This window comes from Cyprinus carpio, unplaced genomic scaffold, assembly GCF_018340385.1.
Source record: "Cyprinus carpio isolate SPL01 unplaced genomic scaffold, ASM1834038v1 S000006823, whole genome shotgun sequence".
Taxonomy (NCBI): domain Eukaryota; kingdom Metazoa; phylum Chordata; class Actinopteri; order Cypriniformes; family Cyprinidae; genus Cyprinus; species Cyprinus carpio.
The window spans coordinates 8,112-25,722 of NW_024879402.1; the positions used below are offsets into that span (position 1 = coordinate 8,112).

Below are 17,611 nucleotides of genomic sequence, written 5' to 3' on the forward strand. Positions count from 1 at the left end.
CTCCCATCAGAAGGTCAGAATCACACCAAGTGCCATTTCAAGATGGCACAATTAATCTACATTTCCAAGCTTTTTGAGGATGTTTTTATTTACATTTAATTTTGATGCAGATCCCAGGCGGCAACAGCCCAGTTCCCCTGAAGATGTTGGAAACCCCAACACCCCAATCATCATTTAATCAAAACCCCACACTTCTTTTAGGGGAGGTCTTAAAGCAGACTCTCGGGAGGTCACGGGACCCGGAACTCTATGTTTGTTTTTTTTGGGTTTTTTAGGGGGCTCCTGGTTTCGAAAACCATTTGTTTTTTAAGGATAGTCTTTTTTGGTTATTTGGTTTTTTTTTCATCACACTTTTTGGGATTTTTTACCCCATTTAAAGGTTTGGGGTGAAAAGGGGTCCTGGGGTTTTTCCCCAAAACTAACTCCCCCCTTTTGTCAAAGCAAAAAACAGAACAAATGTGAATTCTCCTGCATCTTAGTGGAATGAGTGTTTTGCTCCTTTTTTATAAAGATAAAAAATCATGCTCTGTGTAATTTCAGTTTGATGAGATGTTAACACTTAAAAAAAAAAATATGGGAATGTTTGTAAAAGTTCATTTTTTGGAAAATTTTTTTTTTCCCTAAAAAGTTTTCATGAATTTGATTGATGCACTTCATTAAAAAAACTCATTTTAAAGCAATCTGCATTTATCATTTCAACCCCCCCTTAAAATAATTTCTTCAGTGGGGCGGTTTTCCCCAAGTCAGGGACTTTTTTTTTTGAATGTGTTTTACATTTCAATTTTGCTGAATTTCTTTTTTTTTTTTTATGTTCTTTTTAAATTTTACAGTTATCCCTTGAATGTGAATCTTAAAAACTGTTTTTTAAAAAAAAAATAAGGATATCAGTTATCTCAAGAACATTTTAAAGGGAATTTTAAAAATCATCAAAAAAAAATCACTTATTTAATGAAAAAATTTCTGAATGTTGTCTAATTATATTTTTATATGGGATTTCCCAATTATTTGTAATCTTTTTTATGACTGAAAACCCAAAGGGGAGAAATCCTAATTCCCTTCCGGGAAAAGTCATTTTTTGTTTAGATTTTAACCAAATCTGAGCGGGGTTATTAAAAAACAATAAAAGCATAAAGAGTTTATTACTTAAAAACCCATTCAATATAAAAGAGTTCAAATAATAAAAATTAATGCTATTCAAACACTTTTTGGGAGGGAAAAAATCAAAAAAAAACAAAATTCTTTAAATTAAATGAATATTTTTAATTATAAAAATCTTAAAAAAACCTTTTCAAGGGAAAAACCCTGACAGCTTCCCTTCTCCATGGGGGTGGGGCAGCCAAAATGCCCAAAGAACCCCCGGGAATGACATCAAAACCCCCGGGTCCTTCCTGTCGGGCAGACTGTCTGAGGGGGTTTTTTTCCATTTTAACATTTCCCCAAGGTCCTGACCAGGCAAGGAGCAGGGTTCTGCTGCAGTTCTCATAACTCTCATACTGAAGCCACAGAGATATGATAATCAATCAAAGGATGTGTTCCAGTAATATATAAATTACCGGTTAAATGGTTTAATCCCTTTTGGAAATCCTTTTTGTAAAAATTTCAATAAAAGGGCCAAAATTTTAAATAGGCTTTGTAAAAAACTGTAATTATCGGTAAATTCATTTTTAAAATTGGCCCACGGGAAAATCATTTGATTGTTAATCCCGTCCCACACAGTTTTGAACCATATACAAAAAAAAATCCGGGAAGGGCCCCACCCACCCTTTTTGGCAAACAGAACTTTTAAAATAGAAAATAAAGAAAAAAAAAGAAATTTCCATCCACTGTAAACTTTTTTTTAATAGTTTTTGTTATTAAGCTTTTTGGCTTATTTTTTTCAAATCTTCTTTTTTTCTTTTCCATAGGACACAGGAGAAAAGACGAGAAAAAACGAAAAATGACGACCCTTTAAACACTTTTTGAACTTTTCCTGAGCTGGAAAAAAATTGACAAGGTCGGATCAGATTTTGACAGGGGGGGCCTAAAAAAAAATTGTCATATGAATGCATAAATAAACCCCCATATCAATCAAAAAGGGAAGGAAAAGGGGAATTTTTATTTAAAAAAGATGTTTTTAGGGTAATTTAGAATGTTTTTAAATGCTTATTTGTTTTTTCCCTTTTTTTTTGTTGTGTCATCTATCTATATTTTTACTGTTTTGCTTTTAGGGCCCCAAAAAAATTAAAAAAATTGATCCCTTTTTAAAATGTTTTCCCCCGTCGCCTTACAACGTCCCTTAGCTTTATAAATTCCCCTGAAAAACCACGGTTTTTGGGCCATTTGCTTTTTTTATCTCTTTAAACTTCATTCCCCCGGGGTTTGGGGCAGGGGACGGGATAGCATTAATTGTAGACAAGATTCAAATCAATAATGGCGTAAAAAAAAAAAAAAAAAATACATTTAAAAAAAAAATTTAAAAATCGGGTATATTTTCAATCTTCCCCCTAGCAGTAACGTGACCCGGGAGGGAAATTTTTCGCAATTAATCAAAGGGCCAGATGTGACCACAAGCGGGAATTTTTTTTTTTTTTAAAAACCCCGGTTTAAATTTAGGTCACCCCATTTTGCCAATCACCCCTTTTTTGGGCAAAAGGGAAATTTTTTGGCCCCAAATTTTTGGAAAAACCGGAACAATTTTAAAATTAAAAGTTTAAATTTTCCCTTGATTTTTTTTTTTTAAAGGGAAATTAAACGTTTCCCTGAAATTTTTCAATAGCGCCCCCCCTTGCACACACACACAAAAAGAACAGCGCCTAATCGACTCAATAAAATGGATTCTGGCAACACGGTCCCGCCTCCCAGTGTTTCAGCGCCTTATTGAGATTCTCATGTTGAGCCTTTAGTAGAAGTAAATAGTAGAAAGCGGCTGAAAGGAACACGTTCATCACAGACAGAGGAGCGTATCTTACACGGATGTTCAGTAAGTTGTTCAGTATTTCCTTGGATATTATCGATTTGTGCTTCCATTGTTTATAAATTTGGCTGATGATTTGCAGGCTTTGAGAAAGGTTTCTTGTTAATCTGTGGTGGTTGAGTTCTGGTTTTCCAAACGATAACATTTGGAGAGCCAAACAAAGTCAAGTCTGCATTTAAAGTCTTCTAAAAATACAATCTTTGAGTAAAGATGATTATCTTTCATGAAACGTATTTAAAAAATCTATTTCCCTGTAAGTTCTGTTATAGCAGCCCGCGTATTTTTGCTGATAGTGCAGACTGAATTAACAAGCAGCTGCTATATTTCTTGATTTCTTTGAATTTTCAGTTTTGGGTGGGTAATAAGGTCAGTGATAAAGACGGACATTTAATTTACGTGATTATATTTTTATTTTATGACACCATTCAGTCAAGGACAATAGGTGTAGCTGGGCATTGCTACTTTTATCCCACACATTCAAATTGACGATTTTCTGCACTGAGTGGCCAAAAACAAACAAACTCAGAATTTGAGGAAAAAGTCAGAATTAAACCGCAAGATACAGGACCAGTTGCATACATTTGGTTTCTGTGTTAAGACTAAGTTTAATAGCTAGGTCTGACCAGCTTAACCTTAACAAAAGATAATTAGTCTTATTTTACAAATTTTAAATTAGACCAATCTCCATTTGTATTTTACAAACTTAAAGTTATGACCATACATGTTCACAAGTCACTAAGGTCCAAGTAAAGTCTCAAGTCTTTCTTTTTTATTATTATTTTTTTTAACTTAATATTAGGCATATTTGTGCTAATTTATTGCTACTGTAGCTATTGTGCTGTTTCTGGTGTAATAAATTTTAAATGAACAATGAATTTCTACCTATAGTATGTATATAATTAACTTTACAATAGAGAAATTATCAGTTTTGGTTCATTCTTGTTTTTAAAGTGTTAGGGCAGTTTGCTTCCTTTTAGCAGAGTCTCCAGAAATAATTTCTGTTTCTGTGTGTGCAGATATCTTTGGGATTTGTTGTGTTTGCTTTTGGTGTGAATAAGTATGTGGATTTTGTGGTTTGTTGTGTAATTATTTGACAAGATATGCCTTTGTTTGTTTTTGTTTTTTTGTTTTATGGACTTTATTGAAGGTAATGGGGGTAGGTTAAAGCTGTGAGTGGTGGTGGAAATGAAAGAACCAGCAGGTAGAGACAAGAGAAATCCTGCAAGTTTTTTGACTAAACTTGTTTTTTGTAGTAAAAGTGTCCTCATTTAAGCCTGCTTTGTTTTTAAATTTATCACAATTTAGTTGCTAATATAATTGCTTTACTACCTGTTCTGTTTGTTACTTAATATATGTACTTCTCTTTTTATATAGGCTACTTCCTATCTATGAAAACTTCTATGAAATATATGAGTATATTAAATAAAAAAAAAAGTAATTTCATGACAAACAGACCATCCTGATAACTCACCTACTGGATTGACAAACCTTCGTAACTGTCTGATTTGATAGTTAAACCTAGTATGTTAATGAAGCCCCATCATTCATAAATAGGGCTGCTTCTTGCATACTTATTCACAATTAGCATAATCCCTGCCTATGAATTACAAGCTACACAAATTATGGTCCAGGAACGCATTGGAATTTTCATCATCTACTTTCAGGATTGCTCAGCATATTGCATAAATGCAAAAAGACCAGGCCAATTAACAATAAATATTCACACGGTGACCACTAGTTTTTAGCCAGCTGAAATGTCACGCTTCTTCTCTGAAACGGCCAGGCGCTTGAGAACGCTTTGGTGGCAATAGAGTTTTTTCCAGCTGAGACGCTAATTGCTATGGTATGGAATATTAACGGTGGCAACGTGATAGCCTGGCACAGTATCTAATTTTAAGAATTTTACTAATATAATAAAAGAAAGCAACTAGTAATAGTGACTGACTTCTCCATCGTTGTAGGCAGTCGCTAGGCCAAGTAGGATGTTTAGGCATTGTCCCGCCTCTTCCTCTATTTACAGCTGGGCAATGAGACAGTGGACGAAGCCAAGCCTTTACAAATTATCAACCTGCTGCCATTTAAAAAAAAAAAACACACACACAATAAAAATTAATTAATTAGAAATTTAAAAAAATTCCAAAAAGAGGTAAATATTATGGCAGTGCATCAAAATTCAGTGTCATCGGTTTACAAAGAACAGAATGTTTAATGACCATTTAAAATGTGGTAGGAGCAGGTGTACATTTTCAGATCAACTAACATTTGAAATTACTAACATTTTCATATGAATTAAAGTTTACTGCTTAACCGCTTACTAACCATTTTGGTATCAAAAATTATCTGCTCAGAAAGCCATGAATGAGGGCCAATTGTGTTGAGTTTTAGTGAGGAACTGAAACCATCTTCTGACTCCATTAACATACCGCATGCACATCTCAAGCATTTCTCGCGAACTAACAATTATAGGTAATGTGTCATTTCTGAAATTTGAAGCAATGGTCTGACTTTGTTTGTGAAAACTATACCACATAAAACATCTGAACAAAACAGCAGCAGAGCTGAATGAGACGCAGATTCAATCTCTGACAGCAGGTGGCACTGATAAACAGCAATGATACACTGTTTCCTGGGTTACACTGTAAACAAAAGCAGGGAAGCTTGTGAAAATTACTTTAATATGCATTGTTCAGAGGCAAGATGAAAAGAAAATATCATGTAAACTTTTCTATAAAGATAGTTCTGCTCAGAGATACATTCATATAAACTCCTATCCAATTGTATAAGCGATTTGTTTCGCCATCTCAACTAATTTGAAATGTCATATATTTGAATGTCGATTTTCAACCCGACTCACTGATAAGTGTTACATACTTATTGATTGGACATCCAGGAACATCTGGAATCATTGTTTGGTACAATATTTTGGTGCTTATGCTTTAATGGCGCACCGACTCTCTGTAGCCCTTTCACACTGCAATCGTTGGTCGGAGAAAATTGCGGAGTGCCTTCTGTGTGGGCGTGCAACACCGATCGCCCGGATTGATTCCTCGTGGATCGATCCCCGGGTTAAGGGACCTAGTAACATTGGCGGGTTCAGTCCGGGCGGTGCTCTGTAAAGGAATAAAAGCCAGAACCAATGCTGTAAAAGGGTGTGTCGTCAGTGATGAAGTAGCATGGTATCATGCGACTCTTCTTACCGGTATGTTTGAAATATGTGCAAACTGTAATGAAGCAGAGATCAGGTGGTTCCTCACTGTCTGCGCTGAAGTTGTGATCGTTAGCCAGCATAAGTGAGCAGAATCGTCACAATACCGCGTCACATAGTAATGTCCGCGTGTCTTTTTACAGTATGTGTGTGAAGGTGTAGGCATACACACAGATTCAGAAAATCACTGGCAGTGTAGATAAATACCGTCAAGCGATCGGGACAAATCCCAGGATACATTATCCATGCTTATTTTCGAATTTCTGTGTGAAAAAGAGGCTGTGTCTTCGCTCATTCATTCTCCTAGGCCTCCTGTTGCAATGGAAGACCACTGGAGATTAAGCGGATTCGAATAAAACAACAGATTAATTTTTTTAATATTTATTATATCTAACACCAGTAGATTTTGGTAATTACCAATGGTATTTAATTTGTTATTATCTTGTTACCCTGATATTTTGCTTTTCTTTTTTCCAGGTTTGTGACTATTCAACTCCTACATTCTGTCTGGAGTAACAATTGAACATTCAGCACCATGCAAGCCAATTCACAAATATTCAGGACAACTGCAAAATTTGTACATGGAAAAGGAGCTACACCTGGAGACAGGGACAGGCCAAAACTTTTACCAGCTATGTTTCTTACCACCTCACACTGCAAAGTCCCTCATATCATGGACAAAGAGCCGACTGGAAATTACTTCACCTGGCACAATCCAACAGGCAGCCAGTGACCAGATTTTGACTAGTAAGCGTTCAAGCTTACCAATGACAAAAAAGCTTGCGCCAGAAAAATATGCTTCATTCAAACATGCATTGCCAACAGTAAAAACAGGATTCCCCAAATGATTCAGTGGAACATGTCGCTTCTAATTGCCAGGATATTCGGTATCTGTTAACAACATAAAATCTACAAGGTGCTTCCAACAGTAATGGGCCAAACATGTCACAATTTGTCTTCCAACTCAACTACCAGTTGCTACATGCAACAACAAACTACCTCCTCAGCACTTAAATTTATTACAATTCACAACAGTTTAAAACAAGTTGACACTGTAAGCTTGCATAACGAAGTTAGAAGAAACAGTTAACACTAGCAACTTGTATAGCAGGCAGCAGCATGCAAAATGTTTCTACTAATTTGCCAAAAGACTCCTCAGATCTGAAATATTATCCCCTAACAGAAAAACACATGTCATAGTCCAAGTAGTTTGTTTTGGTGGGGTACCCTTACCAGTTGTTGATTGCTAGAGATGTCAAATGCCAACGAAAACATGCTTTTCTACATGATGTGCAGAACTCCGCAACCGGAATAATGTTGCTCAGAGAGCTGTTGCGTTATCCCGCCATTGTCTCCCTCATAGAACAGCGCATGCCACGCTTCTGACAACCCTGTTACTATGAAAATGAATGTAGCGCCTATTTTACAAGAGACTGTACACCATCAACCAAATATTCCACTTCCCTCTGGTACAACCATAATCTGAAAAACCAAACCAGAGAACCAAACAATCAACAAGTTTAGCATCACTTTACTCAGTTTAAGCCAGCGAGTTAAAGGTTGAATGATGGACTTTAGCAATGTAATTGGAGCCAAAAGTCCAGTTTTGGGCTGATGAATCATCCACAAGTTGCTGTGCAAGCTCACTTGAAGCTAAAGAAAAATGTGGTGTGCAGAACAAAAGGAGTCTGTTCAAACTCAAATGCAAAATGAGCTGTGGCTGAAAAAGACAAATAAAAACTGCACCATCACAGACAAGAAAACTGTTGAATCGATACTTGCCTTCATTTTATTGAATGGCCATTAAGATCGATTGCAGACCTTAAATGCCGTGATTAACCAAATGGAAGTTAGGGATCAGAAGAATATCCACAAAACTGATCCTTGGGCCAGGACATCTTAAAAGTGATTTATTGGAACGAGATTTTCTAAGTTTTATGAAGCTGTACAAAGTGGCATATATCAAAGCATACTGGAAGAAGTTCTTGTTTTCTGCCTAAGAGAAAGAGCCCTGTAATACTGAGCCAAATTGTAAATGATGCCGCGTAGCAAAGTCAGTGAGAATTTTTTCCGTTTTAAAAACACAACTAAGAGCCACCAAAGATGGCGCAGACAAGTGCGTCTTGGTTGAATCTTAATGAAACGTTGATGACACTGACAAGGAATCTGGTTACTCTTGGTTTTATAAGTTTCTTTCAAAATGTCTCCTGAACATGAAGCTACAAAATCTCTAGCATGTGAAACACCAAGCAAAATTGCGAAGAAGCCACTGAAAAATACCACTATCGATTAGGTGCAAACAATTACCTTCAGAGGTAGAGAACAAAGTACCTACAGACAAACCAACATCAAAACAATGAGAGTCTACATGAAAATGTGCTGCTGCGTTCTTGCTGACACGGACACCATCTGTGACTGACATCAACTGCTCTACAACCGTATGGTTGTCAGGTTACAGAAGTAACCAACAATAGTCAACCAATTATTGGCTAAATTCTCCTTGAGGCTATGGAAGTTACTGTTGTGAAGTGATTTGGATAAGCAAGGTGTCCCCACTGGAACGCCCAGTTTGGATGACCAATTTTGTAACGATGTTGGAGCCAAAAGTGTTGTGTCGCCCAAATCAACTGGGTCAAAGTGATGACTGTCTGGCGATCTTCACCAAAGCCCATTCATGTGGTTACAAGAAGAACAGGTGATGGAGTTATCTTCTCAAATGCAAGTTGGATTCAGTGGAGAAAAAATGCATAACAATGGCTGTGCTGTCCCCCAGTAAGAACGTGAGATGTGAGACCTTGCCAAAACAGAGTCAAGAACTTTGTGCACACATGAATGCAAAGGAGATCAGGTAAAGATGTATAAGCCAAATACTAAGTTGATAGAACAAAAAGTCATTGCTGCATTACTAGACAAGCTAATAAGCATGCCTTTTGTTGAACTTTACCCAGAGTACTTGACACAATATCAACAAGAAGAACAAGCAAGCAGGCAGAGGCTAAAGGAGAAGACCAAATATCCAGCATCCACATTTTCTAAGGACATTGCTATCAGCTCCCTATATAGCCATCTTTAGCTGAGCGTAATCAGGGTGCAGCGGAAATTACAGACAAAAGTACAAAGAAGAACACATGTCCTTGGAGAAAAGTAGAAGCGATGAGAGTTGTAGAAAAATCTCCTGTTCCCCTGAATGCCTGGTCTCCACCCAGTGATTGATAAGTTCTCTCTGAAGCTTAATGAACAACAAACTCAGTTGTCAACCAAATAATGTTAATCCAGCTGGGAAGGGCATGACACAAATCCAGAGGACATTGGAAAGCTAGGATGTTTTAGTTAAAGTATCAAAAACTCCACTGGAAAACCCAGTGGTTTTAAAAAGAAAGCATAAACAGTTATCTAAGAACATCAAAACAGCACAACACTTTTTGTAATCGCTGTTGGAGCCAAAAGTCCCATGTTGATCTGATGAATCATCCAGCCAAAGTGATCACTCAAGTCCACTTATCACCTAGTCCTGTGAGGTTTGTTCCATTAACTCCAAGCGCAAAATAGATCCAGTGAGAATGATACCTTAATAGTGACTTTGATAAGGCTGTGAGATAAGAGACTGTTCCAAAACCTTGTAAAAGAGCTTTCTGTAGAAGCGAATGAAGAGATGATTGTTGAGATGACATGCTTCATCTTCTGTTATGCTGGAGAGCCCTTTTCACTCAGGAAGTGGCTAAACAGTACTTTGCTGAAAATAAAGACATTGCTGTGAACACCAAAGACTGCAACATTAAGGCTGGATGACCCTGTTTGCAGTCAAACCAAAGAAAGTCCAGCATTGGCTGATGGATCAACCAGCCATTTTGACTATGCAAGTCCCCCAAAAACTTTATCCTGTGCTCGCAGGACCATCTCAAATGCAAAATGAATCCGATGAAGAAATGCCTGAAATTGAGTGTTTACTCTCTAGTGAGTCTGTGAAATGTGAGACTGATCAAAACCCAGTCAAGAACTACCTGTGCAAATGAATGAAGAGGGCGTTGATGAGATGCATGCTTCACCACCTATTAGGATTAATGTTCTTTCTCACAAAGTGGCTATGCATTGCTTTTGCTGATCAGTTCATGCAAGATAAAGACACTGCCACACCACCAGTGGTTGTGAAACAAACCAATTGCCAATCAAATATAGTAAATCCACTGATCGCAATAACACATCTGGTTAGGGCAGTGGGAAAACACCAAACTGGAAAATCTGACCTTTTTAAAAACAAGCATCAAACCTCAACTGCAACATTGAGTCTTAATAAGCATTTTTTTAATGGAGACAAAAGTCCAGTGTTGACTGATGGATCAGCCAGTCCAATTGGCTGGCGTAAGTCCACTGGACACTTCATCCTGTGCTTACAGAACCATCTCAAGTGCAATCAGATGAAGAAATGCCTGAAATTACGAGAGTCTACTGCAGATAAGTATGTGAGATGTGACATTGATCCAAAACAAAGTCAAGAACTTCCTGTGCAAATGAATGAAAGAGGAGACTGTCAAGTTGGACACTTCAGCTTGTATACTATTAATTTCGCCCCTTATGAAGGGGCTAAGCAATGCTTTGCTGGTCAAATGAATGAAGATAAAGACAATTGCGGCACCACCAGAGACATACACAAGGCTGCTTTTGAATTCCCCCCAATACACCGTAATCAACAAAGAACAGCTAAACATGGGTAGGTTTGGAAGAAACTGTAGAGCTGGAAGTCCAAGGCTGACTGTGGATCAACGACCAAAGTTCTCTGTGAAAGTCCACCGAAACTTATCCTGTGATCGCAGAACCATCTCAAATACAATTGTAAGTCCAGTGTAAGAATGCCTGAAATTGACTAGGTTTCTCCCAGATTAGAAGTGAGATGCGAGACTGATCCAAAACCTAGTCCGAACGTCCTGGAACATGTGAAGAGGAACGGAGCAAGAATGAACAGTTAAACTCGACTTAAAGATCAATGTTCTTACCACATGATAAGGCTGAGCTTTGTTTTGCCAGTGAAAAATGGAAGAACAAAAGACTTGCAGAAAAAGATCATTGCGGTCAATATTTCCACTGAAGACAAGTGGGCAAATATCAATTCCATGGAACTCAAGTTGGAAAAGACGTGCTCCTAAAAGGTGTGAAGCCAAAAGAGTTGAAAGATCCACGGATTCAAAGTTCTGGTGGGGAACGCTGTGGAGGCTTACTGTTTTCTGGCTAAAAGGTTTCAAACGTTAGACATGTGGAAATGGCTCAGTTTGCACTTGCCAGATAAAAGACTGAATGGAGAGAAGAGATTAAAAATGAGGGCCACAAGCACACGTTAGAGGTGCAGACTAAACCAGACAGGCCAGGTGAATGTGAACCGGTGTGAAAATGGATACTGGCTGCTCTTGAAAGAACAGAACTAGTCTGAAAGCCCACAGACACGTTCTGATGATGACTACCCATGTCTGCACTATCCTCTACAGACCAGGCAAGAGGACATTTCAAGTTCTGAAGAGGTCAGTACGGTAGAGACTGACACTTCAGAAAGCAGAAAAGAATGAAAGCGCCCACAGAATGTTTTTGCCAGCCAACATGGCATCTTATGAATGAGATTGACCAAGACCCCCCGGCTCTGATTTAGAAGAGGCAAGCACTAATACAGTGATAGCTTGCACTGGAGGGGTCATCTTCTGAAAAAAAGAACAAAATAAAAAGCGAAATTAAAAGATACAAAGAGAAAGTAAGTTGTGGAAGAACACCCAAAAAACGGTCAATTCACTATAATCTCTCACCAGAGATTCAAGACACGGACGACGCTCAAACAAATGTGTGGAAACACAATATGAAGATGCTTATGGGTTAGCAGGGAGAATCGAAGAGAGAGAGGAGAAGAAAAGGACGGAGAGAGAAAAGAGGACCGAGAGATGAGGGAGCAAGCAGAAAGAGAGAGGCGAACACTAAAAAAAAAACAAGCCATCAAAAATAAAAATTAAAAAAAAAATCCTGCCAAAACATGGTCAGCATAAAAGTCTTCCCCTGCCTTCCGTTTTTGGACTCGGAAAAAAATGGACTTTTCTATACCTCAGTCAGAAAACTACTCATCCGACCCAAGTGCTCTTTGGGAAGAGTGACACCCATTTGGCTTTGAAGAAAAAATAACCGCAAAGCGGATATGTTAGATGCAACACCCAAATGTCTACTGAATCCAATATATCATAAGAGGGAAGCGTGTGCCAACCACATTATTTCATTCACCTGAGAACGTTGAGAAAAAAAGTAAATAGGAAGTTTGGGAAACACTGTTTGTGATGCCAGTGGATTAGGGTCCTGCTTTGGAATTCAGAGTATTGCCAGAGGTCTGTTAACTTGAAGATGGAAGCTTGAACCTAATTGCGCTCAAGGCGACACGTCACAAAGTACGCGCAAATGGTAACCTGCTGAAAAAATATTTAGTAATACAATTATATATATATATATTTTTGCGTTTGTACCTAATTTATCCTCTTTAAACATTCTGTTCCTTTTTTCTTTAGGGATGTCAGGCCTAGAAAAAAAAAGCTAAAAGGATCTGAAAACTGAGCCCTGGTGCCAACCAAAGGTACTGGACATAATATTTCATTTGAAATGTAACACAATTGTATTAGGCCCCTTTTATAGGCTAGAGTAAAAGTTGCAGTGTACCACTTTTGAATACTGAGTAATGAAAATAAGTATCAATGGAGGGTAAAAAAACAAGTCAACAGGGTGTCTTGTCTGACATTTGAGTCCTGTATCTGCCCATCAACATAACTTTGTTTTTGGCAGTTAGTTCGACATCAATCAAAATGGCTTTTTACTTGTTTATCTGCAGTTAGTTTGGAGGTTCAGCCCGTTCGAAGAAAACGCCACACTCACTCCATCCAATCCACGATGTCCTCCGGTTCATGTCGCCTCTTCCAAGAAGTTCAAGAAGACAATATCAAAAACGAAGTTTATTGCCTTCAAGCCGAACTTGACTTCCAGTGATAAGAGCTCGATTTTTCTATTAAATTTGAGCAAATGGCTATTTTTGTCCAGTGTTTTAATTCCTGTGAAGGATGAATCTAACAGCATGCAAAATTCAAGTGTTACCAATACTGTGTTACATTGAACTTGATTATTTTGTAGTATAAGTCTAACTGCATCAATTTGCACCTCAGGTTTCGAGTTCAACAGCTGCTATTAACCAAGTTTTAGACTTTACCTTTTCAAGAAATAGTTTGTCCATGTTATGTATATTGTGGTACTATTATTTGGATTCCCACTGGTTTGTAAAAAAAAAAAAATCTATTTTTGTTTTTTATAATTTTTTAAAATAAAAAACCTGGTTGCAACATAATCGAATTTTGCTTCCTGGTTTTTTAAGTTCCGTTTAACTATTGAGTCCCTTGCAGACAGCGATAAAACAAGTGTAAACATTATTGTCATAGTAACTCCGAGAACAAAATTGAGAGTGAGCGGGAAAGTGCATAAATTTCGAGACACACTTTGTTGTGAGGCTCTGCGTTGTTACACCGCTTTTGTAAATTAATTTAAAAGATAATATTAAAACTTTCCCCAACAAGAATAAACGCAAAAATCGAATTTAGAATAGAAAATACGTATACATAAAACAAAAAGAGTGCATAAAAATTAAAAGAAACGAGTGTGTTGGTCGCTTAAGAAGACGTCTTGACTATAAATGAGACCCGCCCACTCTGATATTACTCCGCGAATGAGAGAAAACCAAAACAAGGAGATAACGATTTTGAAATTTGACGCTGTGGTCAAATACGTGGGAAAGAAACATGAACGCATAATTACATATGATATCATCGCAGTTAGCCGTAGAAACGTGGTTAAACAGGCAATGAATGAAACCGATCAAATCATGGCTACCATAGATTCTCTGATGAGCTTGTGAGGTAACCTAATTTATAGTGCTGTTACTAGATGAGCGTGTAACGCTGTTGACAGTACTTCATTCTGTTCGTTTTGTAGCATGAATCCCAGATCTTTTAAATGACATGTTTCTCCGCACACAGGTGCGCTTTAGTGTTGCTCAGGTGCACAGGAGTATGAGATTACAGATGTTGCCTGCTGCCGTTAAAGACAGATTATTGCGGATAATGGTGTCTTTATTGCCACGGTCACCGACTCCAACATCAGCCAGGTAACACGTACCCTATCCGCCGGAGCATTTGTGAGGATCATCTCCAGTGCTCATGTGAGTGTTTGGGGTGTTTCAGCGTCGTTGCACAATGGAACTCACACAATGGATCTGCAGACCACTGCAAGGTTGTCCGACTCTGCGCTTCAACAAAATCTACTGCCTACAGCTGAGGGCCAATCCTGTTAAGAGGCTGTGCAGATATCACTTCTGAAGGTATTGAGTAGAAATGTTCTTCTTAAATCAATATATGGCACTAAAAGAAACGTGCACTGTATTACTTGACTTATAATAACACCGTAAGGCCCTCGTTATTACTCGTTTTCCCCTTTATCTTAGAATCTGAACACCCAAACATAAATTTTAGACTGACAATTTGATATCGAGTGCACTGTTGGTCAAATATTAAATTGTTCAAGACATCAACGTATTGCTTGATTTCTCTTTCTTCTTGCTCAGGTGTAGAGGTGGCGGCATCCCTCCCGGTGCCCCTTAGCTTCAGGTAGTTGATCTCACGGGCGGCACGGACGTGACAGATTCAGGGGATTCAGGCTCTGGCGCGACACTGCAAAGGTTTAGAAGTGATTTCCCTGCGTGGCTGCACCGCCTTCAGTGACAAAGTTCTGCTGGAGCTGGGGAGACAACTGCAGGATGCTGCACAGCATTTACTTTCTCTGGGACAGAGGTCATTTAAATGTAGCATATACAGTACACTAGTGCTCAAACGTTTGGAATAATTATGACTTTTTTAATATTTTTTGAAAAAGAAAAATAGGCATATAAGAATACTCGCTGAGGGCTGTAGTAATTGCTGCTGAAATAAGCTTTGCCATCACAGGAATTAATCATATTTTTAAAAATATATTAAAATAGAAACAGCTATTTTAGATTGTAATAATATTTCACAGTGTTACTGTTTTTTTTTTTTTTTACAGTATTTTTTGAGCAAATAAATTCTTAAGAGACTTCTTTTCAAAAACATAAAAAATTAGATTTATTCCAAACCTTTGATGAGTAGTGTATATACAAAAATCATAATGCTGCTCTACCTGTTTTGATAAATTGCGAACATTTTGCTTGCACACATTGATGTTTATTATTTTCACCAAATACTACTTCTGCGGCTTCACTCTATTTAAAGGTAACTGATCAAGCGGTCATTGGACTCAAGAAATGGAGTTTGTTCACGTAGCCTAAAGGTATTGCATACTGATTTAATTTATTTATTTTTCTTCATTAAGACAATTTTAATATTGTATTATTATTTTTAATTAATTATTTTCTGTTACAGGAGTTACAGATGATACGATGTCGCAATTTGACTGATGTGGCAGTGACTGCTGTTCTGCAAACTGTGCCAACATCAGAATTTTTAATTTCCATGGATGTCCCCTGATTACAGGTAGTCACATGGTCCCTGACATAAAATGCAACATATATTTTGTTGTCCAAAAATGATGTTTCTGTACATCTACGTGTCTCCTTTAGATAGATCAAGGGAGGCGCTCCAAAACTTTACTGGCCCCAACAAGATCCAACAGGTGTCTTGACTGTGTACCTGATCACACTGTACTGGACTGTCAATCACCATTCTCAGTACATCACTACAACACATCAGCTCTTATTGTCGTGAATGTTCAGTACATCATCCTTTTGTCAACTTTACAAGAGTCACATCAATCCATTTTCTATTGTATACTATAAAATTGTTATGCCACTGCATTTTCAAATGTAATGCACTTATCGAGGAAGATAATATATATATATATATATATATATATATATATATACATCCCTTTTCTTTTCCCAGATTTATCTCCCCAAAAATTAGCAAAAGAGTCAGTGTCTTTTTATAAAAAAAAAAGATAAAATCAGCAATGCATTACTTTGGTCGGGAATCCTTTGCAGCATTTTCATAATAATGTAATTTAATATTTCTGAATATACTTCTATTTTCATAATAATGTAATTTTTTAGGGGAGAACTTTTTCATGATATGCTAATTTTTTTGAGATAGGAATTTTGGGTTTCATGACATGCCAAAAATCATCAGTATTAGAAAACACAAAAGACCTGAAATATCACAGTTATGCGCAAATGAATCTAAAAATATGAAAGTTTAATTTTTATCATTACATTATGGAAAAATAATGAACTTTTATCACAATATGCTAATTTTTGACATGTTTGCATATATATATATCACACACACACACACACACACACACACACACACACACGTTATCATTTTCTTTTTTTTATTTTTGTTTTTAGTTTGTTTGTTTGTTTATGTTTTAATGTTTTATATGTTATGTGTGTAGTTATAGCACCATACTGTGCTGTTTGTAAGTCCGTAGTTCTGCGTCTTTGACCGAAGTTGAGCAGCTCAAAGAGTGAGCCAGTTTATGTAATACTTTTCTGATGTCATGGCCTTCAAATTGAGCCTGTCTCTGGTCACCAATAAGCACTTATGTTCCATGTGGTGGAAGAGTACATGTCTGGAGCCATTTATGCAGATGATCAGCCAGATCTTCATCACAGAACATGTCTCTCCAGAGAAGAATGAGTTCCCAGTCATCAGGCTTTGAGCCAGTGATGTTGTTCTGTCACCAAGGTAAAGGTCCACTGCTCAGTTCACAGTTCATTTTTGTGGCAATGGCAGCAACTGCAATAATAAAACAAAGCACTTTTAATATTATAAAGCTTTTTGTTGTTATTTTACTAAATTAAATTTTTTTATTCATTTATGGTTTTATGCTTTAGACCCTTATAACTGTGTAAGGGTTGGTATTTAAAAAAAAATGGCAATGCAGAAACCATAAGAAAATATTTTAAAAGTCATGACTTAAAAAATATATTTATAAATAATAACAATACTTTTAGCATGTTTTACTTAATGGGTACACCTTAATGTTTTTTCCCCCATAAAATCAATTATTTTAGTTAAAAACAAATAAAATAATAATAATAATAATAAAAAAATTACAAATACCTTTAAAAATTGTATAATTTTTTAAATGTAGGAATGGTTGCAACTTTTAAAAATACATTCCACTAGATTTCTTTTAATAATTTATGATAAACTCTGCAAGAAGGTAGATCTATAAGGACGTTCTAATTTAACACTCACCAAACTGGACTTAACGAATCACAATAGTTCTTATTTTATTTTATCAAAATACATATTTTAAATATATGCTGTAAGCAACAGCTTAATTAAATATAATTTTAAGTTTCAAATATAATTCATTTAAAAACATTCAAAGGCAAAAAAATCTATTACAAAAATATA

General features: G+C 36.8%; 1 pseudogene; it reads left to right on the forward strand.

Moving 5' to 3' along the window:
- The first annotated feature begins 8,911 nt into the window (after positions 1 to 8,911).
- On the forward strand, positions 8,912 to 15,869 carry LOC122145012 (annotated as a pseudogene).
- Positions 15,870 to 17,611: the final 1,742 nt, after the last annotated feature.